This window comes from Daphnia pulicaria, chromosome 1, assembly GCF_021234035.1.
Source record: "Daphnia pulicaria isolate SC F1-1A chromosome 1, SC_F0-13Bv2, whole genome shotgun sequence".
Taxonomy (NCBI): Eukaryota; Metazoa; Arthropoda; class Branchiopoda; order Diplostraca; family Daphniidae; genus Daphnia; species Daphnia pulicaria.
In genome coordinates, this window is record NC_060913.1 from 42,829,676 (window position 1) to 42,847,527 (window position 17,852).

Genomic DNA, 17,852 nt, shown 5'->3' on the forward strand with positions numbered 1-17,852 from the left:
CTGGCGTGCTCTGGCTTGCACTGGCGTGCTCTGGCGTGCATTGAATTGCTCTGTTGTGCACTGGCGTGCTCTGGCGTGCACTGGCGTGCTCTGGCGTGCACTGGCGTGCTCTGGCGTGCACTGGCGTGCTTTGGCGTGCACTGGCGTGTGCAAGTGAAAAAAATATTAAAGCAACTTCAAGTGCTGAGCTGTTCTCTACTGTGCTCTACCGTGCTCTGGCGTGCACTGGCGTGCACTGGCGTGCTTTGGCGTGCGCTTGCGTGCTCTGGCGTGCATTGAATTGCTCTGGCTGCACTGGCGTGCTCTATCGTGCACTGGCGTGCTCTGGCGTGCACTGGCGTGCTCTGGCGTGCAATGGCGTGTACTGGCGTGCTCTGGTGTGAATTGGCGTGCTCTGGCGTGCATTAAATTGCTCTGGCTGCACTGGCGTGCTCTGTCGTGAATTGACGTGCTCTTGCGTGCACTGGCGTGCTCTGGCGTGCACTGGCGTGCTCTGGTGTGAATTGGCGTTTCTGGCGTGCACAAGCGTGCACTGGCGTAATCTGGCGTGCACTGGCGTGCACTGGCGTGCTCTGGCTTGCACTGGCGTGCTCTGGCGTGCATTGAATTGCTCTGTTGTGCACTGGCGTGCACTGGCGTGCACTGGCGTGCACTGGCGTGCACTGGCGTGCACTGGCGTGCTCTGGCGTGCACTGGCGTGTTCTGGCGTGCACTGGCGTGCTCTGGCGTGCACTGTTGTGCTCTGGCGTGCACTGGCGTGCTCTGGCGTGCACTGTTGTGCTCTGGCGTGCATTGACTTGCTCTGGTGTGAATTGGCGTGCTCTGGCGTGCACTGGCGTGCACTGGCGTGCACTGGCGTGCACTGGCGTGCACTGGCGTGCTCTGGCGTGCTCTGGCGTGCTCTGGCTTGCTCTGGCGTGCATTGACGTGCTCGTGCGTGCACTGGCGTGCTCTGGTGTGCTCTGGCGTGCTCTTGCTTGCTCTGGCGTGCACTGGCGTGCACTGGCTTGCTCTGGCGTGCACTGGCATGCTCTGGCGTGCACTGGCGTGCTCTGCCGTGCACTGGCGTGCTCTGGCGTGCATTGAATTGCTCTGGCGTGCACTGGCGTGCTCCGGCGTGAACTGTTGTGCTCTGGCGTGCAGTGGCGTTCTCTGGCGTGCACTAGCGTGCTCTGGCGTGCACTGGCGTGCTCTGGCGTGCACTGGCGTGCTCTGGCGTGCACTGGCGTGCTCTGGCGTGCACTGGCGTGCTCTGGCGTGCATTGACGTGCTCTGGTGTAAATTGACGTGCTCTGGCGTGCACTGGCATGCTCTGGCGTGCATTGACGTGCTCTTGCGTGCACTGGCGTGCTCTGGAGTGCACTGGCGTGCTCTGGTGTTAATTGGCGTTCTCTGGCGTGCACTGACGTGCTCTGGTGTGAATTGTCGTTTCTGGCGTGCACTGGCGTGCACCGGCGTGCACTAGCGTGCTCTGGCGTGCACTGGCGTGCACTGGCGTGCACTGGCGTGCTCTGGCGTGCATTGACTTGCTCTGGCGTGAACTGGCGTGCTCTGGTGTGAAATTGCGTGCTCTGGCGTGCACTAGCGTGCTCTGGCGTGCTCTGGCGTGCTCTGGCGTGCTCTGCTATGCAGAACTCAATTGCTTGACAATGGAAATCCACTAAACGACAATAGAACTCAAATAACTTGAATAATTTTTAAAAATCAAAGTGCTGTGATGTGCTTTTTTCTAAAACTTTTTGTTCATGATTTGCTCTATAAATTTATTGATTTAATCGACTTGAAATGGTGTATTGGACATTGATTTACACATCTTGTAATTAAAAAATGGTTTTAACAAGTGAAAAAAATATTATAGCAACTTCAAGTGCTGAGCTGTTCTCTGCTGTGCTCTACCGTGCTCTGACGTGCACTGACGTGCACTGACGTGCACTGGCGTGCACTGTCGTGCACTGGCGTGCTCTGGCGTGCATTGACTCGCTCTGGCGTGCTCTGGCGTGCTCTGGCGTGCTCTGGTACAAATTGGCGTGCTCTGGCGTGCACTGGCGTGCTCTGGCTTGCTCTGGCGTGCATTGACGTGCTCTGGCGTGCACTGGCGTGCACTGGCGTGCTCTGGCGTGCTCTGGCGTGCACTGGCGTGCTCTTTTGTTAATTGGCGTAAACTGGCGTGCTCTGGCGTGCACTGGCGTGCTTTGGCGTGCATTTGCGTGCTCTGGCGTGCACTGGCGTGCTCTGGCGTGCATTGAATTGCTCTGGCGTGCACTGGCGTGCTCTGGCGTGCACTGGCGTGCACTGGCGTGCTCTGGCGTGCACTGGCGTGCACTGGCATGCACTGGCGTGCTCTGGCGTGCATTGACTTGCTCTGGTGTGAATTGGCATGCTCTGGCGTGCACTGGCGTGCTCTGGCGTCCACTGTTATGCTCTGGCGTGCATTGACGTGCTCGTGCGTGCACTGGTGTGCTCTGGCGTGCACTGGCGTGCTCTGCTGTGCTCTACCGTGCTCTGGCGTGCACTGGCGTGCTCTACCGTGCTCTGGCGTGCACTGGCGTGCTCTACCGTGCTCTGGCGTGCACTGGCGTGCTCTACCGTGCTCTGGCGTGCACTGGCGTGCTCTGGCGTGCTCTGGCGTACTCTAGCTTGCTGTGGCGTCCACTGTTATGCTCTGGCGTGCATTGACGTGCTCGTGCGTGCACTGGTGTGCACTGGTGTGCTCTGGCGTGCACTGGCGTGCTCTGGCGTGCTTTGGCATGCTCTTGCGTGCATTGACGTGCTCTTGCGTGCACTGGCCTGCTCTGGTGTGAATTGGCGTGCTCTGGCGTGCACTGGCGTGCTCTGGTAGGAATTGGCGTGCTCTGCCGTGCATTGAATTACTCTGGCGTGCACAGCGTGCTCTGGTGCATTGACCTGCTCTTGTGTGCACTGGCGTGCTCTGGCGTGCACTGGCGTGCTCTGGTGTGAATTGGCGTGCTCTGGCGTGCACTGGCGTACTCTGGTGTGAATTGGCGTGCTCTGGCGTGCACAGGCGAGCTCTGTCGTGCACTGTCGTGCTCTGGCGTGCATTGACGTGCTCTGGTGTGAATTGGCGTGCTCTGGCGTGCACTGGCGTGCTCTGGCGTGCATTGACGTGCTCTGGCGTGCTTTGGCGTGCTCTGGCGTGCACTGGCGTGCACTGGCGTGCTCTGGCGTGCATTGACCTGCTCTTGCATGCACTGGGGTGCTCTGGCGTGCACTGGCGTGCTCTGGTGTGAATTGGCGTGCTCTGGCGTGCACTGGCGTACTCTGGTGTGAATTGGCGTGCTCTGGCGTGCACAGGCGTGCTCTGGCGTGCACTGGCGTGCTCTGGGGTGCACTGGCGTGCTCTGGCGTGCACTGGCGTGCTCTGGCGTGCACTGGCGTGCTCTGGCGTGCTCTGGCGTGCTCTGGCGTGCACTGGCGTGCTCTGGCGTGCATGGACGTGCTCTGGTGTGAATTGGCGTGCTCTGGCGTGCACTGTTATGCTCTGGCGTGCATTGACGTGCTCGTGCGTGCACTGGCGTGCTCTGGCGTGCACTGGCGTGCTCTGCTGTGCTCTACCGTGCTCTGGCGTGCACTGGCGTGCTCTGGCGTGCTCTGGCTTGCTCTGGCGTGCATTGACGTGCTCTGGCGTGCACTGGCGTGCTCTGGCGTGCTCTGGCGTGCTTTGGCGTGCTCTGGTGTGAATTGGCGTGCACTGACGTGCACTAGCGTGCTTTGGCGTGCACTGGCGTGCTTTGGTGTGAATTGGCGTTCTCTGGTGTAAATTGGCGTTCTCTGGCGTGCTCTGGCGTGCACTGGCGTAATCTGGCGTGCAATGGCGTGCTCTGGCGTGCACTGGCGTGCTCTGGCGTGCACTGGCGTGCTCTGGCGTGCACTGGCGTGCTCTGGCGTGCACTGGCGTGCTCTGGCGTGCACTGGCGTGCTCTGGCGTGCACTGGCGTGCTCTGGCGTGCACTGGCGTGTTCTGCTGTGCTCTACCGTGCTCTGAAGTGCACTGGCGTGCTCTTGCGTGCTCTGGCGTACTCTGGCTTGCTCTGGCGTGCATTGACGTGCTCTGGCGTGCACTGGTGTGAATTGGCGTGCACTGGCGTGCACTGGCGTGCACTGGCGTGCACTGGCGTGCACTGGCGTGCACTGGCGTGCACTGGCGTGCACTGGCGTGCTCTGGCGTGCACTGGCATGCTCTGGCGTGCATTGACGTGCTCTTGCGTGCACTGGCGTGCTCTGGTGTGAATTGGCGTGCTCTGGCGTGCACTGGCGTGCTCTGGTGTGAATTGGCGTGCTCTGGCGTTCATTGAATTACTCTGGCGTGCACAGCGTGCTCTGGTGTGCTCTGGCGTGCTCTGGCTTGCTCTGGCGTGCATTGACGTGCTCTGGCGTGCACTGGCGTGCTCTGGCGTGCTCTGGCGTGCACTGGCGTGCTCTGGTGTTAATTGGCGTGCACTGGCGTGCACTGGCTTGCTCTGGCGTGCACTGGCGTGCTTTGGCGTGCACTGGCGTGCTCTGGCGTGCATTGAATTGCTCTGGCGTGCAATGTTGTCCTCTGGCGTGCACTGGCATGCTCTGGCGTGCACTGGCGTGCTCTGGCGTGCACTGGCGTGCTCTGGCGTGCACTGGCGTGCTCTGGCGTGCACTGGCGTGCTCTTGCGTGCACTGGCGTGCTCTGGTGTGAATTGGCGTGCACTGGCGTGCTCTGGCGTGCACTGGCGTGCTTTGGCGTTCACTTGCGTGCTCTGGCGTCCACTGGCATGCTCTGGCGTGCACTGGCGTGCTCTGGCGTGCACTTGCGTGCACTGGCGTGCTCTTGCGTGCTCTTGCGTGCACTGGCGTGCTCTGGCGTGCATTGAATTGCTCTGGCGTGCACTGGCGTGCTCTGGCGTGCACTGGCGTGCTCTGGCGTGCACTGGCGTGCTCTGGCGTGCACTGGCGTGCTCTGGCGTGCACTGGCGTGCTCTGCTGTGCTCTACCGTGCTCTGGTGTGCACTGGCATGCTCTGGCGTGCTCTGGCGTGCTCTGGCTTGCTCTGGCGTGCATTGACGTGCTCTGGCGTGCACTGGCGTGCTCTGGCGTGCTCTGGCGTGCTTTGGCGTGCTCTGGTGTGAATTGGCGTGCACTGGCGTGCACTGGCGTGCTTTGGCGTGCACTGGCGTGCTTTGGTGTGAATTGGCGTTCTCTGGTGTAAATTGGCGTTCTCTGGCGTGCTCTGGCGTGCACTGGCGTGCTCTGGCGTGTTCTGCTGTGCTCTACCGTGCTCTGAAGTGCACTGGCGTGCTCTGGCGTGCTCTGGCGTACTCTGGCTTGCTCTGGCGTGCATTGACGTGCTCTGGCGTGCACTGGCGTGCTCTGGCGTGCTCTGGTGTGAATTGGCGTGCACTGGCGTGCTCTGGCGTGCTCTGGCGTGCACTGGCGTGCTTTGGCGTTCACTTGCGTGCTCTGGCGTCCACTGGCGTGCTCTGGCGTGCATTGACGTGCTCTGGCGTGCACTGGCGTGCTCTGGCGTGCTCTGGCGTGCTTTGGCGTGCTCTGATGTGAATTGGCGTGCACTGGCGTGCACTGGCGTGCTTTGGCGTGCACTGGCGTGCTTTGGTGTGAATTGGCGTTCTCTGGTGTAAATTGGCGTTCTCTGGCGTGCTCTGGCGTGCTCTAGCGTGCACTGGCATGCTCTGGCGTGCACTGGCGTGCTCTGGCGTGCACTGTTGTCCTCTGGCGTGCACTGGCGTGCTCTGGCGTGCACTGGCGTGCACTTGCGTGCTCTGGCGTGCACTGGCGTGCTCTGGCGTGCACTGGCGTGCTCTGGCGTGCACTGGCGTGCTCTGGTGTGAATTGGCGTGCACTGGCGTGCTTTGGCGTTCACTTGCGTGCTCTGGCGTGCATTGACCTGCTCTTGCATGCACTGGGGTGCTCTGGCGTGCACTGGAGTGCTCTGGCATGCATTGAATTGCTCTGGCGTGCACTGGCGTGCTCTGGCGTGCACTGGCGTGCTCTGAAGTGCACTGGCGTGCTCTGGCGTGCATTGACTTGCTCTGGTGTGAATTGGCATGCTCTGGCGTGCACTGGCGTGCTCTGGCGTGCACTGCTATGCTCTGGCGTGCATTGACGTGCTCGTGCGTGCACTGGTGTGCTCAGGCGTGCACTGGCGTGCTCTGCTGTGCTCTACCGTGCTCTGGCGTGCACTGGCGTGCTCTACCGTGCTCTGGCGTGCACTGGCGTGCTCTTCCGTGCTCTTCCGTGCTCTGGCGTGCACTGGCGTGCTCTGGCGTGCTCTGGCGTACTCTGGCTTGCTCTGGCGTGCAGTGACTTGCTCTGGCGTGCACTGGCGTGCTCTGGTGTGAATTAGCGTGCACTGGCGTGCACTGGCATGCACTGGCGTGCACTGGCGTGCTCTGGCGTGCACTGGCATGCTTTGGCGTGCATTGACGTGCTCTTGCGTGCACTGGCCTGCTCTGGTGTGAATTGGCGTGCTCTGGTGTGAATTGGCGTGCTCTGGCGTGCATTGAATTACTCTGGCGTGCACAGCGTGCTCTGGTGTGCTCTGGCGTACACTGGCGTGCTCTGGCGTGCATTGAATTGCTCTAGCGTGCACTGGCGTGCTCTGGCGTGCACTGGCGTGCTCTGGCGTGCACTGGCGTGCTCTGGCGTGCATTGACCTGCTCTTGCGTGCACTGGCGTGCTCTGGCGTGCACTGGCGTGCTCTGGTGTGAATTGGCGTGCTCTGGCGTGCACTGGCGTACTCTGGTGTGAATTGGCGTGCTCTGGCGTGCACAGGCGAGCTCTGTCGTGCACTGTCGTGCTCTGGCGTGCATTGACGTGCCCTGGTGTGAATTGGCGTGCTCTGGCGTGCACTGGCGTGCTCTGGCGTGCATTGACGTGCTCTGGCGTGCTCTGGCGTGCACTGGCGTGCTCTGGTGTGAATTGGCGTGCACTGGCGTGCTTTGGCGTTCACTTGCGTGCTCTGGCGTGCATTGACCTGCTCTTGCATGCACTGGGGTGCTCTGGCGTGCACTGGAGTGCTCTGGCATGCATTGAATTGCTCTGGCGTGCACTGGCGTGCTCTGGCGTGCACTGGCGTGCTCTGAAGTGCACTGGCGTGCTCTGGCGTGCATTGACTTGCTCTGGTGTGAATTGGCATGCTCTGGCGTGCACTGGCGTGCTCTGGCGTGCACTGCTATGCTCTGGCGTGCATTGACGTGCTCGTGCGTGCACTGGTGTGCTCAGGCGTGCACTGGCGTGCTCTGCTGTGCTCTACCGTGCTCTGGCGTGCACTGGCGTGCTCTACCGTGCTCTGGCGTGCACTGGCGTGCTCTTCCGTGCTCTTCCGTGCTCTGGCGTGCACTGGCGTGCTCTGGCGTGCTCTGGCGTACTCTGGCTTGCTCTGGCGTGCATTGACTTGCTCTGGCGTGCACTGGCGTGCTCTGGTGTGAATTAGCGTGCACTGGCGTGCACTGGCATGCACTGGCGTGCACTGGCGTGCTCTGGCGTGCACTGGCATGCTTTGGCGTGCATTGACGTGCTCTTGCGTGCACTGGCCTGCTCTGGTGTGAATTGGCGTGCTCTGGTGTGAATTGGCGTGCTCTGGCGTGCATTGAATTACTCTGGCGTGCACAGCGTGCTCTGGTGTGCTCTGGCGTACACTGGCGTGCTCTGGCGTGCATTGAATTGCTCTAGCGTGCACTGGCGTGCTCTGGCGTGCACTGGCGTGCTCTGGCGTGCACTGGCGTGCTCTGGCGTGCATTGACCTGCTCTTGCGTGCACTGGCGTGCTCTGGCGTGCACTGGCGTGCTCTGGTGTGAATTGGCGTGCTCTGGCGTGCACTGGCGTACTCTGGTGTGAATTGGCGTGCTCTGGCGTGCACAGGCGAGCTCTGTCGTGCACTGTCGTGCTCTGGCGTGCATTGACGTGCCCTGGTGTGAATTGGCGTGCTCTGGCGTGCACTGGCGTGCTCTGGCGTGCTCTGGCGTGCTCTGGCGTGCATGGACGTGCTCTGGTGTGAATTGGCGTGCTCTGGCGTGCACTGTTATGCTCTGGCGTGCATTGACGTGCTCGTGCGTGCACTGGCGTGCTCTGCTGTGCTCTACCGTGCTCTGGCGTGCACTGGCGTGCTTTGGCGTGCTCTGGCGTGCTCCGGCTTGCTCTGGCGTGCATTGACGTGCTTTGGCGTGCACTGGCGTGCTCTGGCGTGCTCTGGCGTGCACTGGCGTGCTCTGGTGTGAATTGGCGTGCACTGGCTTGCACTGGCGTGCTTTGGCGTGCACTGGCGTGCTTTGGTGTGAATTGGCGTTCTCTGGTGTAAATTGGCGTGCTCTGGCGTGCTCTGGCGTGCGCTGGCGTAATCTGGCGTGCACTGGCGTGCTCTGGCGTGCACTGGCGTGCTCTGGCGTGCTCTGGCGTGCTTTGGCGTGCTCTGGTGTGAATTGGCGTGCACTGGCGTGCACTGGCGTGCTCCGGCGTGCACTGGCATACACTGGCGTGCATTGACGTGCTCTGGCGTGCACTGGCGTGCACTGGCGTGCTCTGGCGTGCACTGGCGTGCTCTGGCGTGCACTGGCGTGCTCTGGCGTGCACTGGCATGCTCTGGCGTGCATTGACGTGCTCTGGCGTGCTCTGGCCTGCTCTGGCGTGCTCTGGTGCAAATTGGCGTGCTCTGGCGTGCACTGTCGTGCTCTGGCGTGCACTGGCGTGCTCTGGCGTGCATGGACGTGCTCTGGTGTGAATTGGCGTGCTCTGGCGTGCACTGGCGTGCTCTGGCGTGCACTGTTATGCTCTGGCGTGCATTGACGTGCTTGTGCGTGCACTGGCGTGCTCTGCTGTGCTCTACCGTGCTCTGGCGTGCACTGGCGTGCTCTGGCGTGCTCTGGCGTGCTCCGGCTTGCTCTGGCGTGCATTGACGTGCTCTGGCGTGCACTGGCGTGCTCTGGCGTGCTCTGGCGTGCACTGGCGTGCTCGTGCGTGCACTGGTGTGCTCAGGCGTGCACTGGCGTGCTCTGCTGTGCTCTACCGTGCTCTGGCGTGCACTGGCGTGCTCTACCGTGCTCTGGCGTGCACTGGCGTGCTCTTCCGTGCTCTTCCGTGCTCTGGCGTGCACTGGCGTGCTCTGGCGTGCTCTGGCGTACTCTGGCTTGCTCTGGCGTGCATTGACTTGCTCTGGCGTGCACTGGCGTGCTCTGGTGTGAATTAGCGTGCACTGGCGTGCACTGGCATGCACTGGCGTGCACTGGCGTGCTCTGGCGTGCACTGGCATGCTTTGGCGTGCATTGACGTGCTCTTGCGTGCACTGGCCTGCTCTGGTGTGAATTGGCGTGCTCTGGTGTGAATTGGCGTGCTCTGGCGTGCATTGAATTACTCTGGCGTGCACAGCGTGCTCTGGTGTGCTCTGGCGTACACTGGCGTGCTCTGGCGTGCATTGAATTGCTCTAGCGTGCACTGGCGTGCTCTGGCGTGCACTGGCGTGCTCTGGCGTGCACTGGCGTGCTCTGGCGTGCATTGACCTGCTCTTGCGTGCACTGGCGTGCTCTGGCGTGCACTGGCGTGCTCTGGTGTGAATTGGCGTGCTCTGGCGTGCACTGGCGTACTCTGGTGTGAATTGGCGTGCTCTGGCGTGCACAGGCGAGCTCTGTCGTGCACTGTCGTGCTCTGGCGTGCATTGACGTGCCCTGGTGTGAATTGGCGTGCTCTGGCGTGCACTGGCGTGCTCTGGCGTGCTCTGGCGTGCTCTGGCGTGCATGGACGTGCTCTGGTGTGAATTGGCGTGCTCTGGCGTGCACTGTTATGCTCTGGCGTGCATTGACGTGCTCGTGCGTGCACTGGCGTGCTCTGCTGTGCTCTACCGTGCTCTGGCGTGCACTGGCGTGCTTTGGCGTGCTCTGGCGTGCTCCGGCTTGCTCTGGCGTGCATTGACGTGCTTTGGCGTGCACTGGCGTGCTCTGGCGTGCTCTGGCGTGCACTGGCGTGCTCTGGTGTGAATTGGCGTGCACTGGCTTGCACTGGCGTGCTTTGGCGTGCACTGGCGTGCTTTGGTGTGAATTGGCGTTCTCTGGTGTAAATTGGCGTGCTCTGGCGTGCTCTGGCGTGCGCTGGCGTAATCTGGCGTGCACTGGCGTGCTCTGGCGTGCACTGGCGTGCTCTGGCGTGCTCTGGCGTGCTTTGGCGTGCTCTGGTGTGAATTGGCGTGCACTGGCGTGCACTGGCGTGCTCCGGCGTGCACTGGCATACACTGGCGTGCATTGACGTGCTCTGGCGTGCACTGGCGTGCACTGGCGTGCTCTGGCGTGCACTGGCGTGCTCTGGCGTGCACTGGCGTGCTCTGGCGTGCACTGGCATGCTCTGGCGTGCATTGACGTGCTCTGGCGTGCTCTGGCCTGCTCTGGCGTGCTCTGGTGCAAATTGGCGTGCTCTGGCGTGCACTGTCGTGCTCTGGCGTGCACTGGCGTGCTCTGGCGTGCATGGACGTGCTCTGGTGTGAATTGGCGTGCTCTGGCGTGCACTGGCGTGCTCTGGCGTGCACTGTTATGCTCTGGCGTGCATTGACGTGCTTGTGCGTGCACTGGCGTGCTCTGCTGTGCTCTACCGTGCTCTGGCGTGCACTGGCGTGCTCTGGCGTGCTCTGGCGTGCTCCGGCTTGCTCTGGCGTGCATTGACGTGCTCTGGCGTGCACTGGCGTGCTCTGGCGTGCTCTGGCGTGCACTGGCGTGCTCTGGTGTGAATTGGCGTGCACTGGCCTGCACTGGCGTGCACTGGCGTGCTTTGGCGTGCACTGGCGTGCTTTGGTGTGAATTGGCGTTCTCTGGTGTAAATTGGCGTGCTCTGGCGTGCTCTGGCGTGCGCTGGCGTAATCTGGCGTGCACTGGCGTGCTCTGGCGTGGACTGGCGTGCTCTGGCGTGGACTGGCGTTCTCTGGCGTGCACTGGCGTGCTCTGGCGTGCACTGGCGTGCTCTGGCGTGCACTGGCGTGCTCTGGCGTGCACTGGCGTGCTCTGGCGTGCACTAGCGTGCTTTGGCGTGTTCTGCTGTGCTCTACCGTGCTCTGAAGTGCACTGGCGTGCTCTGGCGTGCTCTGGCGTGCTCTGGCGTACTCTGGCTTGCTCTGGCGTGCATTGACGTGCTCTGGCGTGCACTGGCGTGCTCTTGCGTGCTCTGGTGTGAATTGGCGTGCACTGGTGTGCACTGGCGTGCTCTGGCGTGCACTGGCATGCTCTGGCGTGCATTGACGTGCTCTTGCGTGCACTGGCATGCACTGGCGTGCTCTGGCGTGCTCTGGCGTGCTCTGGCTTGCTCTGGCGTGCATTGACGTGCTCTGGCTTGCATTGACGTGCTCTTTCGTGCACTGGCGTGCTCTGGCGTGCTCTGGCGTGCTTTGGCGTGCTTTGGTGTGAATTGGCGTGCACTGGCGTGCACTGGGGTGCTTTGGCGTGCACTGGCGTGCTTTGGTGTGAATTGGCGTTCTCTGGTGTAAATTGGCGTTCTCTGGCGTGCTCTGGCGTGCACTGGCGTAATCTGGCGTGCACTGGCGTGCTCTGGCGTGCACTGGCGTGCTCTGGCGTGCACTGGCGTGCTCTGGCGTGCACTGGCGTGTCCTGCTGTGCTCTACCGTGCTCTGAAGTGCACTGGCGTGCTCTGGCGTGCTCTGGCGTACTCTGGCTTGCTCTGGCGTGCATTGACGTGCTCTGGCGTGCACTGGGGTGCTCTGGCGTGCTCTGGTGTGAATTGGCGTGCACTGGCGTGCACTGGCGTGCTCTGGCGTGCACTGGCATGCTCTGGCGTGCATTGACGTGCTCTTGCGTGCACTGGCGTGCTCTGGCGTGCATTGACGTGCTCTGGCGTGAATGGCGTGCACTGGTGTGCTCTGGCGTGCTCTGGCTTGCTCTGGCGTTCATTGACGTTCTCTGGCGTGCACTGGCGTGCACTGGCGTGCACTGGCGTGCTCTGGCGTGCACTGGCGTGCTCTGGTGTTAATTGGCGTGCACTGGCGTGCACTGGCTTGCTCTGGCGTGCACTGGCGTGCTTTGGCGTGCACTGGCGTGCTCTGGCGTGCATTGAATTGCTCTGGCGTGCACTGTTGTCTTCTGGCGTTCACTGGCGTGCTCTGGCGTGCACTGGCGTGCTCTGGCGTGCACTGGCGTGCTCTGGCGTGCACTGGCGTGCTCTGGTGTGAATTGGCGTGCACTGGCGTGCTTTGGCGTTCACTTGCGTGCTCTGGCGTCCACTGGCGTGCTCTGGCGTGCATTGACCTGCTCTTGCATACACTGGGGTGCTCTGGCGTGCACTGGCGTGCTCTGGTGTGAATTGGCGTGCTCTGGCGTGCTCTGGCGTGCACTGTTATGCTCTGGCGTGCATTGACGTGCTCGTGCGTGCACTGGTGTGCTTTGGCGTGCACTGGCGTGCTCTGCTGTGCTCTACCGTGCTCTGGCGTGCACTGGCGTGCTCTACCGTTCTCTGGCGTGCAGTGGCGTGCTCTGTCGTGCTCTGGCGTACTCTGGCTTGCTCTGGCGTGCATTGACGTGCTCTGGCGTGCACTGGCGTGCTCTGGCGTGCTCTGGTGTGAATTGGCGTGCTCTGGCGTGCACTTGCGTGCTCTGGTGTGAATTGGCGTGCTCTGGCGTGCATTGAATTACTCTGGCGTGCACAGCGTGCTCTGGTGTGCTCTGGCGTGCTCTGGCTTGCTCTGGCGTGCATTGACGTGCTCTGGCGTGCACTGGCGTGCACTGGCGTGCTCTGGCGTGCTCTGGCGTGCACTGGCGTGCTCTGGTGTTAATTGGCTTGCACTGGCGTGCACTGGCTTGCTCTGGCGTGCACTGGCGTGCTTTGGCGTGCACTGGCGTGCTCTGGCGTGCATTGAATTGCTCTGGCGTGCACTGGCGTGCTCTGGCGTGCACTGTTGTCCTCTGGTGTGAATTGGCGTGCTCTGGCGTGCACTGGCGTGCTCTGGCGTGCATTGACGTGCTCTGGCGTGCTCTGGCCTGCTCTGGCGTGCTCTGGTGCAAATTGGCGTGCTCTGGCGTGCACTGGCGTGCTCTGGCGTGCACTGGCGTGCTCTGGCGTGCACTGGCGTGCTCTGGCGTGCATGGACGTGCTCTGGTGTGAATTGGCGTGCTCTGGCGTGCACTGGCGTGCTCTGGCGTGCACTGTTATGCTCTGGCGTGCATTGACGTGCTCGTGCGTGCACTGGCGTGCTCTGCTGTGCTCTACCGTGCTCTGGCGTGCACTGGCGTGCTCTGGCGTGCTCTGGCGTGCTCCGGCTTGCTCTGGCGTGCATTGACGTGCTCTGGCGTGCACTGGCGTGCTCTGGCGTGCTCTGACGTGCACTGGCGTGCTCTGGTGTGAATTGGCGTGCACTGGCCTGCACTGGCGTGCACTGGCGTGCTTTGGCGTGCACTGGCGTGCTTTGGTGTGAATTGGCGTTCTCTGGTGTAAATTGGCGTGCTCTGGCGTGCTCTGGCGTGCGCTGGCGTAATCTGGCGTGCACTGACGTGCACTGGCGTGCTCTGGCGTGGACTGGCGTTCTCTGGCGTGCACTGGCGTGCTCTGGCGTGCACTGGCGTGCTCTGGCGTGCACTGGCGTGCTCTGGCGTGCACTGGCGTGCTCTGGCGTGCACTGGCGTGCTCTGGCGTGCACTGGCGTGCTCTGGCGTGTACTGGCGTGCTCTGGCGTGCACTAGCGTGCTCTGGCGTGTTCTGCTGTGCTCTACCGTGCTCTGAAGTGCACTGGCGTGCTCTGGCGTGCTCTGGCGTGCTCTGGCGTACTCTGGCTTGCTCTGGCGTACATTGACGTGCTCTGGCGTGCACTGGCGTGCTCTGGCGTGCTCTGGTGTGAATTGGCGTGCACTGGTGTACACTGGCGTGCTCTGGCGAAAACTGGCATGCTCTGGCGTGCATTGACGTGCTCTTGCGTGCACTGGCGTGCTCTGGTGTGAATTGGCGTGCTCTGGCGTGCACTGGCGTGCTCTGGTGTGAATTGGCGTGCTCTGGCGTGCATTGAATTACTCTGGCGTTCACAGCGTGCTCTGGTGTGCTCTGGCGTGCTCTGGCTTGCTCTGGCGTGCATTGACGTGCACTGGCGTGCACTGGCGTGCACTGGCGTGCTCTGGCGTGCTCTGGCGTGCACTGGCGTGCTCTGGTGTGAACTGGCGTGCTCTGGCGTGCATTGAATTACTCTGGCGTTCACAGCGTGCACTGGCGTGCACTGGCATTCTCTGGCGTGCACTGGCGTGCTTTGGCGTGCACTGGCGTGCTCTGGCGTGCATTGAATTGCTCTGGCGTGCACTGTTGTCCTCTGGCGTGCACTGGCGTGCTCTGGCGTGCACTGGCGTGCTCTGGCGTGCACTGGCGTGCTCTGGCGTGCACTGGCGTGCTCTGGCGTGCACTGGCGTGCTCTGGCGTGCACTGGCGTGCTCTGGCGTGCACTGGCATGCTCTGGCGTGCACTGGCGTGCTCTGGCGTGCACTGGCGTGTTCTGGCGTGCACTGGCGTGCTCTGGCGTGCATTGACCTGCTCTTGCGTGCACTGGGGTGCTCTGGCGTGCACTGGCGTGCTCTGGTGTGAATTGGCGTGCTCTGGCGTGCACTGGCGTGCTCTGGTGTTAATTGGCGTGCTCAGGCGTGCACTGGCGAGCTCTGTCGTGCTCTGGCGTGCATTGACGTGCTCTGGCGTGCACTGGCGTGCTCTGGTGTGAATTGGCGTGCTCTGGCGTGCACTGGCGTGCTCTGGCGTGCATTGACGTGCTCTGGCGTGCTCTGGCGTGCTCTGGTGCAAATTGGCGTGCTCTGGAGTGCACTGGCGTGCTCTGGCGTGCACTGGCATGCACTGGCGTGCACTGGCGTGCTCTGGCGTGCACTGGCATGCTCTGGCGTGCATTGACGTGCTCTTGCGTGCACTGGCCTGCTCTGGTGTGAATTGGCGTGCTCTGGCGTGCACTGGCGTGCTCTGGTGTGAATTGGCGTGCTCTGGCGTGCATTGAATTACTCTGGCGTGCACTGGCGAGCTCTTTCGTGCACTGTCGTGCTCTGGCGTGCATTGACGTGCTCTGGCGTGCACTGGCGTGCTCTGGTGTAAATTGGCGTGCTCTGGCGTGCACTGGCGTGCTCTGGCGTGCTCTGGCGTGCATTGACGTGCTCTGGTGTGAATTGGCGTACTCTGGCGTGATCTGGCGTGATCTGGCGTGCTCTGGCGTGCTCTGCTATGCAGAACTCAAGTGCTTGACAATAGAAATCCACTACCCGACAATAGAACTCAAATAACTTGAATAATTTTTAAAAATTCAAGTGCTGTGATGTGCGTTTTTCTAAAACTTTTTGTTCATGATTTGATCTTTAAATTTACCGATTAAATAGACTTGAAATGTTGTATTGGACATTGATTTACACATCTTGTAATTAAAAAATGGTTTTAACAAGTGAAAAAAATATTATAGCAACTTCAAGTGCTGAGCTGTTCTCTGCTGTGCTCTACCGTGCTCTGGCGTGCACTGGCGTGCTCTGGCGTGCTCTGGCGTGCTCTGGCTTGCTCTGGCGTGCACTTGCGTGCACTGGCGTGCTCTGGTGTGAATTGGCGTGCTCTGTCGTGCACTGGCGAGCTCTGTCGTGCACTGGCGTGCTCTGGCGTGCATTGACGTGCTCTGGCGTGCACTTGCGTGCTCTGGTGTGAATTGGCGTGCTCTGGCGTGCACTGGCGTGCTCTTGCGTGCATTGACGTGCTCTGGTGTACTCTGGCGTGCTCTGGCGTGCTCTGGTGCGAATCGGCGTTCTCTGGCGTGCACTGGCGTGCTCTGGCGTGCATGGACGTTCTCTGGTGTGAATTGGCATGCTCTAGCGTGCACTGGCGTGCACTGGCGTGCTCTGGTGTGCACTGGCGTGCTTTGGCGTGCACTGGCGTGCTCTTGCGTGCACTGGCGTGCTCTGGCGTGCTCTTTCGTGCTCTGGCGTGCTCTGCTATGCAGAACTCAAGTGCTTGACAATAGAAATCCACTACCCGACAATAGAACTCAAATAACTTGAATAATTTTTAAAAATTCAAGTGCTGTGATGTGCGTTTTTCTCAAACTTTTTGTTCATGATTTGCTCTATAAATTTATTGATAAAATAGACTTGAAATGGTGTATTGGACATTGATTTACACATCCTGTAATTAAAAAATGATTTTAACAAGTGAAAAAAGTATTATAGCGACTTCAAGTGCTGAGCTGTTCTCTGCTGTGCTCTACCGTGCTCTGGCGTGCTCTGGCGTGCTCTGGCGTGCTCTAGCGTGCTCTGGCTTGCTCTGAAGTGCATTGACGTGCTCTGGCGTGCACTGGCGTGCACTGGCGTGCTCTGGCGTGCTCTGGCGTGAACTGGCGTGCTGTGGCGTGCACTGGCGTGCTCTGGCGTGCATTGAATTGCTCTGGCGTGCACTGGCGTGCTCTGGCGTGCACTGGCGTGCTCTGGCGTGCACTGGCGTGCTCTGGCGTGCATTGAGTTGCTCTAGCGTGCACTGGCGTGCTTTGGCGTGCACTGGCGTGCTCTGGCGTGCACTGGCGTGCACTGGCGTGCTCTGGCGTGCACTGGCGTGCTCTGGTGTGAATTGGCGTGCACTGGCGCGCACTGGCGTGCACTGGCGTGCACTGATTTTCTTTGGCGTGCACTGGCGTGCTCTGGCGTGCACTGGCGTGCTCTGGCGTGCATTTACGTGCTCTTGCGTGCACTGGCGTGCTCAATCGTGCTCTTGCGTGCTCTGCTATGCAGAACTCAAGTTCCTGACAATAGAAATCCACTACCCGACAAAAAAACTCAAATAACTTGAATAATTTTTAAAAATTCAAGTGCTGTGATGTGTGTTTTTCTCAAACTTTTTGTTCATGATTTGCTCTATAAATTTATTGATTAAATAGACTTGAAATGGTGTATTGGACATTGATTTACACATCCTGTAATTAAAAAATGATTTAAACAAGTGAAAAAAGTATTATAGCAACTTCAAGTGCTGAGCTGTTCTCTGCTGTGCTCTACCGTGCTCTGGCGTGCACTGGCGTGCACTGACGTGCACTGGCGTGCTCTGGCGTGCTCTGGCGTGCACTGGCGTGCTCTGGCGTGCACTGGCGTGCACTGGCGTGCTCTGGCGTGCATTGACGTGCTCTGGTGTGAATTGGCGTGCTCTGGCGTGCACTGGCGGGCTCTGGCGTGCACTGGCGTGCTCTGGCGTGCACTGGCGCGCTCTGGGGTGCATTGGCATGCTCTGGCGTGCACTGGCGTGCTCTGGCGTGCACTGGCGTGCTCTGGCGTGCACTGGCGTGCTCTGGTGTGAATTGGCGTGCTCTGGCGTGCACTGGCGTGCTCTGGTGTGAATTGGCGTGCTCTGGCGTGCACTGGCGTGCTCTGGCGTGCTCTGGCGTGCACTGGCGTGCTCTGGTGTGAATTGGCGTGCTCTGGCGTGCACTGGCGTGCTCTGGTGTGAATTGGCGTGCTCTGGCGTGCACTGGCGTGCTCTGGCGTGCACTGGCGTGCACTGGCGTGCTCTGGTGTGAATTGGCGTGCTCTGGCGTGCTCTGGTGTGCACTGGTGTGCACTGGCGTGCTTTGGCGTGCACCTGCGTGCTCTGGCGTGCACTGGCGTGCTCTGGCGTGCATTGACGTGCTCTGGCGTGCACTGGCGCCACTAAATTAATGAAATACTTTTGTCAAAAGTTAAATATTGAACAACGTTTTACTACATCTTATAACCCAGCTAGTAATGGGGAAACCGAGCGTTTTAATCGTACTATGACGACAATGTTACGAAAAGAATTAGTTGACGGGCAGCATGAAAATTGGGAGGATGTGTTGGGTGAAGTATGCTTTGCATACCGTTCATCAATACATTCTTCTACAAATGAGA